The sequence below is a fragment of the Zalophus californianus genome, chromosome 14 (genome assembly GCF_009762305.2).
Source record: "Zalophus californianus isolate mZalCal1 chromosome 14, mZalCal1.pri.v2, whole genome shotgun sequence".
NCBI classification, from domain to species: domain Eukaryota; kingdom Metazoa; phylum Chordata; class Mammalia; order Carnivora; family Otariidae; genus Zalophus; species Zalophus californianus.
This window is the reverse complement of record NC_045608.1, coordinates 27,749,348-27,761,598: the sequence shown is the minus strand read 5'-3', so window position 1 is coordinate 27,761,598 and position 12,251 is coordinate 27,749,348.

The following is a 12,251-nucleotide window of genomic DNA, read 5'->3' as shown; positions in this document are numbered from 1 at the left end:
ATCGTTCTCCTGCTTGCTCAAAAAAAAGGTGAAATGGAGGTCGGGGGCCTCCCCGTGAACATGGCATGGTAGCTGGGATGGAACCCATAGAAGGTCCCAATTTACAGGGTGTCTGCAAGGAGATGCACCAGATGCTACCAATGTCTAGATGATGAGTTAGGACTGAATCTGAATTGTTAAAACAACAGATACTTATTTTGTAACTGGTACAATGAGCAAAATATCGGGTCCATAGCTCTTCCTATAGCTCTTCTCCAGAATGACACTGTTGTTCCTATCCTGACCAAAGCTGTGATGTGACCAATAGGAGGGAGCCCAGGAGCACACACCTGGTCCCAGCCGAGCCCCCCCCCCTTCCAACCCGGGGCTGGCAGCAAGCCTCGCTCCTTGCCAGTCTGCCTCCAGGGAGGCAGTACCAGTGGGAGCCACAGGCGGAGACCACCAGCTAAGAATGAGGGCAGTGGGACAAAAGAGAGTCAGCCTTTGCGCCACCAGGGCACCAGAGGTCCAAGAGACTGTGTGAGTCAGGATGGGGGCCGTGGAAGGTGACACAAGACCCCAGGTAGGGTTGTGGTTCAGGTTGCGTTTGGGGGTTTGGGAATAGGGTGGGGGTTGGGGTTAGAATTAGGGTGGGCTATTTTTCATGCCATGCATACCTTTTAGAGCAAGGAAAAGGATGCCTTGCTCACGCCTATGAGTGCTGGTGCCGACTGAAATTGTACAGCGTGTCCATCAGTCCCACGAGCTCATAATTACTCATTCGAGGACCACAGATTTGCAGGCCAATCAGCCCATCTCAGCAGAAGTTAGAGTTAATTCCAAGCCAGTATCATTTAGGCACAAAAGCCAACTGGCACCCTTTTGATACTCTAATTGTGTAAAGCCTTTCAGTAAAATTTTGAATTTCCAATTGAGTCAAGTCGGAGATGTTTGTTTCCATTTCAGTTTCCTCCCCTTATGGGATCATTTTGGGGGTGGTTATGGGGTGTTCTCAGGGGAGTCCTCTCCCTAGGGTACACCTTTCTGCAGGGAGTCTAATCAACAGCACCACTCTCAGGGTGCACCCAATGGCAATTATCACTTTATTGCCCCCGGGGTGACTCTGGGAGCAGAGAAGCCCTTTAGCATGTTTATCTGCAGCTGTACCGCAGAGGACTCATAGTTACTGTGGGTCCATTTGCAGTGATCCCCACTGAGTTATGGTGAGTTGTGTCAGGGTCTCCAGGACCCCCTCACGCTTGATGATACAAAAGAAGGACTCACGAGGCTCGGAAACAGTTGCGGTTGATTACCGTGGAAGGATACAGATTCAAATGCGCAAAGGAAAAATGCACATGGGGGCAACAGCCAGGAGAGGCCAGGCACGCACCCCCCGGTGTCCCCTTGCAGTGGAATTGCACTGGACCATGCTCATCTCCCAGCAACACGTGACCACATGGGCAAAGCCTGCCAACTAGGGAAGGACAGCAAGCCTTGGCGGCCAGGGACACACAGCACCCACAGGACTGACTCCAGCTCCTACCTTCCCCTCCGACTCCACAGCAAAAGCACACGTTCACAATAAATTGCATTCTTGAGATAAACTTCTCTAGTCAAACTGGGACACAGAGCCCAAGGCCTCAGGCATACATGAACGCTCTGACCCGCAGAACAGTCTAAGGGCTAAGAGATGATCTGAAGAAAGGCCTTTCTTTGGGACGTGCAGGGTTTGAGCGACCCAGGCCTGCTGAGTCAATGCTTTCCTGCCCAGGTGTCCTCCAGCCCTTTAGGAGGGCCCAGGGGAAAACATGTGGGGCCATTTTCCCTAAGGGTTTGTGCCATGGAATGCCTTGCACATTTTCACCTATTGTGCTAAGAATCAGGATCTCCACACAGTAGATACAAAGGCATTTTGGCCTCGAAGTGTCGCAATGAGCCATCTGCTCTTAAGACTGTGGTCCCTAGCCGCAGCAACTTCTTCCTAGAAACATCGCCAAAGGCACGGGAAGCCAGGGCAAAAATGAACTATTGGGATTTCATCAAGATAAAAAGCTTTTGCACAGCAAAAGAAACAGTCCACAAAAACCAAAAGACAACCGACAGAATGGGAGAAAATATTTGCAAATGACATATCAGATAAAGGGCTAGTATCCAAAATCTATAAAGAACTAATCAAACTCAACACCCAAAGAACAAATAATCCAATCAAGAAATGGGCAGAAGACATGAACAGACATTTTTCCAAAGAAGACATCCAAATGGCCAACAGGCACATGAAAAAGTGCTCAACATCGCTCGGCATCAGGGAAATCCAAATCAAAACCTCAATGAGATACCACCTCACACCAGTCAGAATGGCTAAAATTAACAAGTCAGGGAACGACAGATGTTGGCGGGGATGTGGAGAAAGGGGAACCCTCCTACACTGTTGGTGGGAATGCAAGCTGGTGCAACCCCTCTGGAAAACAGTATGGAGGTTCCTCAAACAGTTGAAATTAGAGCTACCATTCGATCCAGCAATTGCACTACTGGGTATTTACCCCAAAGATACAAATGTAGGGACCCGAAGGGGTACGTGCACCCCAGTGTTTATAGCAGCAATGTCCACAATAGCCAAACTGTGGAAAGAGCCAAGATGTCCATCGACAGATGAATGGATAAAGAAGATGTGGTATATATACACAATGGAATATTATGCAGCCATCAAAAGGAATGAGATCTTGCCATTTGCAACGACGTGGATGGAACTGGAGGGTGTTATGCTTAGCGAAATAAGTCAATCAGAGAAAGACATGTATCATATGACCTCACTGGTATGAGGAATTCTTAATCTCAGGAACAAACTGAGTGTTACTGGAGTGGTGGGGGGTGGGAGGGATGGGGTGGCTGGGTGATAGACATTGGGGAGGCTATGTGCTACGGTGAGCGCTGTGAATTGTGCAAGACTGTTGAATCACAGATCTGTACTTCTGAAACAAATAACGCAACATATTTTAAGAAAAAAAGAAAAAGAAGAAGATAGCAGGAGAGGAAGAATGAAGGGGAGTAAGTCAGAGGGGGAGACGAACCATGAGAGATGATGGACTCTGAAAAACAAACTGAGGGTTCTAGAGGGGAGGAGGGTAGGGGGATGGGTTAGCCTGGTGATGGGTATTAAAGAGGGCACATTCTGCATGGAGCACTGGGTGTTATGAACAAACAACGAATCATGGAACACTACATCAAAAACAAATGATGTAATATATGGTGATTAACATAACAATAAAAAATTTAAAAAAAAAAGACTGTGGTCCCTAGCACATCATCTGGTGACTGCTTGTCCTCACAGTGCCCTCCCAATGGTCCCATGTGACCCAGGGTATCAGCACCTTGTAGAACAAGCGTCTGCCTGCTTGACACACACACCCAACGCCCAGAGAGTAAGAGACCTTCCCCTGACCCTTTATACTAGAGGCGAAACCTAGGGGCTCAGTCCCACGACCCTGAGATCATGACATAAAATCTTTTAAAAATAAAATAAATAAATTCTATTATTTATTTTATTTTAAAGATTTTATTTATTTGACAGAGAGAGATACAGCGACAGAGGGAACACAAGCAGGGGGCGTGGGAGAGGGAGAAGCAGGCTTCCCGCGGAGCAGGGAGCCCGATGCGGGGCTCGATCCCAGGACCCTGGGATCATGACCTGAGCTGAAGGCAGATGCCCAACCAATTGAGCCACCCAGGCGCCCCTAAATTCTATTGTTTAAAAAACTTGACCTGAATGTTTTACCCTGGGGCCTTTCTAAAGGGCCCGATGACACCATAACCCAATGGAGATCATTGTAAAATGAACCAACATTTAGTAATTGTGCTAAAGGGCATCTCGGCTCCCAGGTTAGGCCTGGGCCCATAAAGTCAACAGGGTAGTCATCACCGTTGGTGGAGGGGGTGCCCTAATACTGACGATATGGACTGGAAGAGGCAGCCCACAACCATGAACACATCCTAAGGGAACTACAGAAGCTACAGGATATCTCTGAAGTATATCCTAAGACCGCACACACTCTCTGCAAGGGGAGAAGTTTTGCCAGCAGGCTGGGTCCGAGGACCCACAGGGGGACCCTCAGGACCAGCCAAGAGGGTCCTTGGCTTCATGCAGGACGGAAATCAAACACAAGCCAGCAGGAGGTGAGAGCTGAATTTATTGACGATAAAGAGAGAGCAGATAGAGACAGAGCATCTGGGAGACTAGGGAAGGAAAGAAGCATGAGCCTCGTCTTTGTTTGGGGTTTGGAGCCTTCTTATTGCGGATCATGGTCTGATGCGCGAGTCTTCTCAGGCATCCAGGAACTGGTTAGAACAAAGACAAGGTCCCAGGTGCTATTCCTCGGATCAGGGAGTCTTGACAACGAGATGTCGAGCACCGGTGATCTGGAATGCACATATGATGGCTTTGCCTGGTCATTCTCACCTGGTCCCATCCTTAGATATTAATCTGTTCTAGAGAAATCATTAACACCTCGTCCCTTACAAGGACGTACACTATTTGCATTCTGAGGCCTGTGTAAAGTGCAGTTGCAGGTCCCAGCAAGAGTAGAAGCAGGAATTAGGAGCTAAAAGCAGGTTTTTGTGGAGTCCTTCAGTTTCCCCATCACAGAAGGAGAAACTGAAACAGAGGTCTATGATTTGGTTCCATCCAATTTTCAACATTTAATGAACAATTTTGGATTTCGGCCAGGAAAAAGGGCACTGCCTGGCTTCTGCACCTGCATTATACTGGCTCTGAATTAACTTTAACTGCTGCCAAGATGCCCTGATTGGCCAGTAAATCTCATCACCCCCCACAAACTAGTAATTTGTTATATGGGATCTACTAGACTCACAGAAATGGACACGTCCTGCCCACCCTTCCCAGCATTCATGGCCATGACCCTGGCACTTCCCTTGCTTCGTCAAATGAGTGTGGCCTGGAACCTGGTCCACCCTATTGCCACAGACATTGATGTGTGTGTCCTCACCTTGTGGGTACTTTGGGGGGGAGACGTCAATTATTGAAGCAACCTAGCATAGTTCACTGGGTACATGATTTTACTGGGCACTCCAAGGACTGGGAGCCCTAGTGTGCGTGTGTGTGTGATTGAAGAATGCCCCAGGACTTTGTCTTCTCATCCCATGGCACCAAACCCTTCAACCAAGGAAAGGCCCCATTTCAGAATGTCCATACCTGCCCCCACCACACCTGGTATTGGCAAATTTCCAACATAGGCTTCCCCAGTAATCAGATTTCAGGCAAGACTCCAGGATGGGGCGCCTGGCTGGCTCAGTCAGTGGAGCATACGACTGCTGATCTCAGAGTTGTGAGTTCGAGCCCCATGTTGGGTGTAGAGCTCACTTAAAAAAAAATCTTTGTGGGTGCCTGGGTGGCTCAGTCGTTAAGCGTCTGCCTTCGGCTCAGGTCATGATCCCAGGGTCCTGGGATCGAGCCCCGCATCGGGCTCCCAGCTCGGCGGGAAGCCTGCTTCTCCCTCTCCCACTCCCCCTGCTTGTGTTCCTGCTCTCGCTGTCTCTCTCTGTCAAATAAATAAATAAAATCTTAAAAAAAAAAAATATTTGGGACACCTGGGTGTCTCAGTCAGTTAAGCATTCAACTCTTGATCTTCGCTCAGGTCTTGATCTCAGGGTCGTGAGTTCAGACCCTGAGCTGGGCTCCACACTGGGCGTGGAAGCCTACTTAAAAAAAAAAAATCTGGGGCGCCTGGGTGGCTCAGTCATTAAACATCTGCCTTTGGCTCAGGCCATGATCCCAGGAAGCCTGCTTCTCCCTCTCCCCACCCCCCCGCTTGTGTTCCCTCTCTCGCTGTCTCTCTCTCTCTCTCAAATAAATAAATAAAATCTTTTTAAAAAAAATCTTTATTTAAAAAAAGACCCCAGGAGCTCCAGGCTCTCTTAGAACAAGTTATAAAGAACATCAAACCTTCTCTCCCCAAACCCAAATCTTCAAGGTGGAGGACCCCCACTGTAGCCCCTGAACTCAGGCAACTAATCCAGCCTTGTTAGGAACACAACAAGCCAGTGGGCCCTGGCCACTACTGGGGATAATTGTGCTATACAAACATGGTGGTCCATTGGTCTGCGCACACCAAACAACGTTTTTGTCTTAATTGATCCTGGATCCTGAAGATCCCACTGAATTTAAAGGCGGAACTCCTTATGTCCTCTAGGACATTATCACACATAAAATAGAGTGTGGACAACCCATCTTATTATTCCAATGGTTCTGGCTTCCTTTCCCCCAGGATTTCCCATTATGGGATTGAAGTTCTAATTGGAATAAAATAAAAAAATTTGCCCCTCACTATTGGCCTCATCAGATGGGACCCATTAACATTGTTTAATATGACCCAGTCTTCATCAAAACAGGGACTTCAAGGACGAGACCCATTACACAAGGTGTATTAAGAGAAGGGTCCACTCTTTCTCCATTTAACAGCCCAGTTTAGTTTGTTTTTCCCAGAAAGTACAAACAGCACCTCATTGTGAATTGCTGCCACCTTAATCGATGGTCAACTCAGATCCTATCCCTAACACAGCTGAAATGATGCTGGCCATTCAATCGTCCACTGGCCAGTACCCTGTTGTTATAATCTGCCAAATATAGTCTATACAGCCCTCATTCCAACAGCCTCTTAGATGCTACTCACATTCATTTGTTTTTCTAGTTCCTTCTTAGAAGGGACACAACACTCCATTACTTGATTGCCGTATGGGGTAACCACTCCTGTGCCAGCAGAAAATTGAGGGGAGATTCAGGGGACACTTTCGCATAGAACATGGAGGGGAAGATGGGATAGCATCCCACATAAGGGTCAGGGCCGTATGTCTCAGTGAAATTCACACACACATCAACTGGTCCCCACTACACCCATGCAGATCGCAGTCTAGCCAATGCACCCACATGATGCAAATGCTATCACTCGGCCTTCTGGCTTTTCTCAGCTGGCTATGCCTACTTTGGGGAATAATCTGGGCCTGGGACACTGCATCCCTTTGTTGGGGGGCCCCACCTCCCAACACCAGAGCCGCTGGGCTCTGTCTCCCTTGCTTCTTCGGGCTCTTCACGCCGCTGCCACAAACAACCACTAGATGGCACCATCGGTCCATTTCCACCTCCGGGTCTTTGCAGTGTTGAAGGTGGTCCCAATGGCTGTTCTAAATTCACTAGGGAGGGGCGCCTGGGTGGCTCAGTCGTGAAGCGTCTGCCTTCGGCTCAGGTCATGATCCCAGGGTCGTGGGATCGAGCCCCACATCGGGCTCCCTGCTCCCACTACCCCTGCTTGTGTTCCCTCTCTCGCTGTGTCTCTCTCTGTGTCAAATAAATAAATAAAATCTTTAAAATAAATAAATAAATAAATAAATTCACTAGGGAGTCCGCCTGACAGAAGGCAACAGGTGTACTTGGAATGCCCATTGTTAGGTCTCTTGAATGAATGCCGCATGCTCATACCTCGCCTCTCAAAATGCATGTCAGACCATTAAGAAAAAGCCACGAGAAGCAACCAAGATGTGGTCCGGTAGGGAAATGGACAACTGTGGTACATCCAGACAATGGAATATTCAGTACTAAATTTTTAAAAAAGAGAAAAGAGCTATCGAACCACGAAAAGACATGGAGGAAACTTAAATGCACATTACTAAGTGAAAGAAGCCAATCTGAAAAGGCTACCTACTATATAACTATAGAACATTCTGGAAAAGGCAAAACTATGGAGACAGTTAAAAGACCAGCGGTTGCCGGGGGTTGGGGGGAGGGAGGATGAGTAGCTGGAGCACAAAGGATTTTGAGGGCAGCGAAAAATACCCTATGTGATACTATAATGGCGAATACATATCATCATACATTTGTCCATAGCCATACAATGTGCAACATCAAGAGGGAGCCCTACGGGCGCCTGGGTGGCACAGTCGGTTAAGAGTCCAGCTCAGCATCCGACACTTGGTTTTTGCTCAGGTTGTGACCTCAGGGCTCAGTGCAGAGTCTGCTTGAGATTCTCTCTCCTTTGCCCTCTGTCCCTCTGGGTCATGCTCTCTCTCTCTCTCTCTCTCTAAAATAAATAAATAGTGGCGCCTGGGTGGCTCATTCTGTTAAGCGTCTGCCACGGCCCACGTCCTGGGATCGAGCCACACATCTGGCTCCCTGCTCAGCGGGAGCCTGCTTCTCCCTCTCCTCCCCACTTGTGTTCTCTCTTGCTATCTCTATCACTATCTGTCTCTCTCTCAAATAAATAAAATCTTTTTTAAAAAATAAAATAAATAAATCTTTAAAAAGAGTGAGCCCTACTGTACATTGTGGTCTCTGGGTGTCAATGTGGGTCTAGCATTGTAACAGATGTCCTTCTTAGTGGGGGATCTTGATAGTGGGGGAGGCTGGGCAGGTGGGGAATATATGGGAAATCTCTGTACCTTCTGCTCAATTTTGCTGTGAACCTAAAACTGCTCTAAAAAAATAAAGTCTATTTTTAAAAGAAAGCAAGTCAAGGTGTAAGGGGAAAACCTCTGAAAAAATTGACCAAGAAAATATTAACTTTAACCTATTATGGTATAAAGCAAACTGGAGGCCTAAGTTTGTGCTTTGTCTTTCTATTAAACCATATTCTGCCACTTAGCCCTGACCTTGGTCTTAGAAGGCCAAAATGCTGAACATCTGATTGAACGTAATTTCTGGCATCCTTGAATTCCTGACTGAATGAAAGTTCCGTGACTGTAAGAATTATCATTAACTCTAATCAGCTGAACTCTGACAATAATACTCTAAGGCAATTGAATTGGTGTTTTTTTGGGTTTTTTTTTTTTTTGGTTTTTTTTTTTTTTGGTTAGTACCTGCATATTCACAAATAGACAAACATTAAAGTTTTAATTCGAAATGGAACAGGGGCACCTGGCTGGCTCATTCAGTGGAGCGTGTGACTCTTGATCTTGGGGCTGTGGGTTCGAGCCCCATGTGGGGTGTGATTACTTAAAAAATTTTTTAAATCTTTTTAAAAAATGAAGTGGAATAAAAAAGCCACTGGAGGGCGCCTGGGTGGCTCAGTCTGTTAAGCATCCGCCTTCTGCTCAGGTCCTGATCCCACGGCCCTGGGATAGAGTCTGCACTGGGCTCCCTGCTTAGTGGGGAGCCTGCTTCTCCCTCTACCTCTGCCTCTCCCCACTGCTTGTAATCTCTCTCTCTCTCTTTCTGTGTGTCTCTCTCTCTTGAAAAAATAAATAAAATCTTTTTTAAAAAAGCACCCCCACGTTTAAAAATAAATAAATAAATAAATAAATAGCCACTGGAATGTCTCACGTGGGGGTATGTGTATGCTGTGGGCGCCAGTCAGCGGCCTCCTCTGTTTCCCACTGCAATCACCACCCAATGACAGACACAGACCCATGACTTCCTGACCAATAGCTGTCTCTGTGTCCTAGGGTTCAGCTCAAGGTCACTACCAACCCACTGAGGCCCTTGACCTGCCTCTAACCAACTTCCTTTTTTCTTTCTTTCTTTCTTTTTTTTGGTTGTTGGGTTAAAATATACATAACATAAAATTTACCATCTTAAACCATTTTTAAATGTACAGGTCAGTGGTATGAAATACATTGACATCATGGTGCAGGCATCAGCACTATCCATCATCAGAACTGCCTCCATCTTGTAAAACTGAAACTCTGGGAGCTCGTCGGTGGCTCAGTCGGTTAAGCATCCAACTCTTGGTTTTGGCTCAGGTCATGATCTCAGGGTCCCGGGATCGAGCCCCACATCGGGCTCCCTGCTCAGCGGGGAGTCTGCTTCTCCCTCTCCCTCTGCCCCTCCCCCTGCTCGTCCTCTCGCTCTCTCTCTCTCAAATAAATAAATAAATATCAAAAAGAACACTGGAACTCTGTTTCACAAAACAACTCCTTATTCTCCCCTCCCCCAGCCCCTGGCACCACCATATTCTTTCTATCTCTATGAATTTGACTACTCTTGGTGCCTCATATATGGAATCATACAGTAATTCTCTTTTTGTGATTGGCTTACTTCATTTCTTATAATGTCCTCAAGGTTCATCCATGTTGTAGCAGGTGTCAGAACTTCTGTTTTTAAAGCTGAATAATGTTCTGTTGTGTGGATGGAACACGTTTTGTTTATCCATTTATCCATCGATGGACACTCAGGTTGTTTCCACATATTAACTGTAGTGAAACTAACCAACTTCTTGACTAAACCAGGTGACCTCAGACCTGCAGCGGGACTCATCCTACACTGATGTTGCCCGAAGATGGACTGTCCCTGATGATGACCCCAGGTGCCCCATCCATGCCCCACTGTGCCCCATGCACCTAGATGCTCTTCCTCCCTGCCCTCCCCACCGCGTGGGCCCTGACCTCCACCGACACCTTCACCTACTTTTCAACTCTCGCTCTGCCCCCAGGCCTCTGCTTACCTCATTCCACCCTGTACACCACAGCCCTCTTGGGAGGCATTGCCAAGCATGTGGGCGAACCTCACAAAAGCACCTGGCTGCTGCGTGTGTCACAAGCACCTGCTTGCTTACCTCTTCCTAGTGCAGCCTCTCTGACCACTCTTAAGAAAACCTTCAAGGCAACTCTTTCCATCTACTATTGGCCACGTCTCTAAACCGTCTTCCCAGCGGGTACAAACTCTTAATTGATTTAAGCTCAAAACAAACAGACAAACGGAAAGAGTAACAGAAACAAAACCAACTGGTCAGACCATGAAACCAAAAGAATCTGGCACCAAAAATCAATGAAGTCCTCAAAAAGAATCAAAATCAAATTCTTGGCATGCTTGGCAATGACCCCGAGCCCAGAGAGCACAGGACCAGAGCAGGAGTCCCTGGGGCTAGTCAGTGGTGGCACATGAGGGATCCTAAGGTCGGTCCAGTCCACACCAGTCAGGGCACCAGAACCTCGGTGGGGGGAATGGCTCAGACTGTGAGGGAGATGATTTCATTCAGGCTACAGCAACAAGAAGAAAGTTCACTGATGAGGAATGTCCACGTGGAAAGGACGAGGTTTGGATTTTTCTAGATGCAGGTAGACAAGGGAGTCGTGAGGAAGAGTGGAGGGGGGTTTGCATGTATGAGAGCAAAGTGGTCTTTTAGAGTTAGCCATTTCTCAGAGCCCAGAAGGATGGGATTTCTCAACCTTCAGTGCTTTTCTGGAGCACAGGGTTCAGATAAATTTTGTCAACCTGATGTTCTGTGTGTCTGGTTGTGCGCTTGTGTGTTTGTGGGGTGTGAGCAGGTCTCATCTCTGTGTTTCTAGAGGAGTGTGTGTGTGTGTGTGTGTGTGTGTGTGTGTGTGTGTTAGCGCAAGGGGCTGGCTCGGCATCTAACTGCCCGGCTGTTAGAGGCTCTCTGTCTATTCCTGTGTGTCTGTTTGCTGTACAGTGTGTGTATTTCTTGGTGTGTCTGCCTCTATGTTTGCCCGTGTCAAGTGATGTCTTTGTTTATAAGGTGAATCTGGTGGAATATGTGTGTGTTGCAATTTGTGTATATATCACCATGTTTCTGTTTGTCTGGTGGCATGTGTGTGTGTGTCTTCGTGTGTGTCCCTCTGGGCATCTCTGGTGGAGGGTGTGTGCGATTGAGGAGTGAGTGTCTCTTGGTGCTTCTGTGGGTCTGGCGGTGTGTGTGTTGTGAGGCGTGTGTCTCTCTCAATGCTTCTGTAAGTTGGCGGTGGGTGTGTTTGCCTTGCAGGGTTGTGTGTCCTGTGGTTTCTTTGTGGGCCAGGATGTGTGTGTGAGTTGCAGGGAGTCTCTGTCTCGGCGCTCCTGTGGCTAGTGGTGTAGATTGTGGAATGAGTCTCTTTCTGCCTCTGTGTCGGCTGGATTTCATGCGTGTGACTTCCAGGGTGAGTGTGCTTCCCCGTCTTCCTGTGGGCTAGCTCTGTGTGTGTGTGTGTGTGTGTGTGTACTGGCAGATGAATGTCTGTTTCTTTGGGTCTTGTTGTATGTGTGAGTATATGTCACAGGGTGTGTGTGTGTGTGTGTGTGTGTGTGTGTGTGTGTGTGTGTCTGATGGAGTGTGTGTCGCTCCAGGCGATCATCTTTGTGCATCTATGTGGGGGGGGGGCTGCGTGTGTGGAGCCCCATCTGGGTGACGTGGGTGTGGAGCTCTCTCTGTGTGCCATGTGCGTCCAGCACGCGTGTTGTAGGATGATGGTCTCCATGTTTCTGTGTGTGTGGCGGGGTGCGTGTGTGGAGCCCCGTCTCTCTGTGATGTGAGCTGCGTCCCCATTTGAAACCCAGC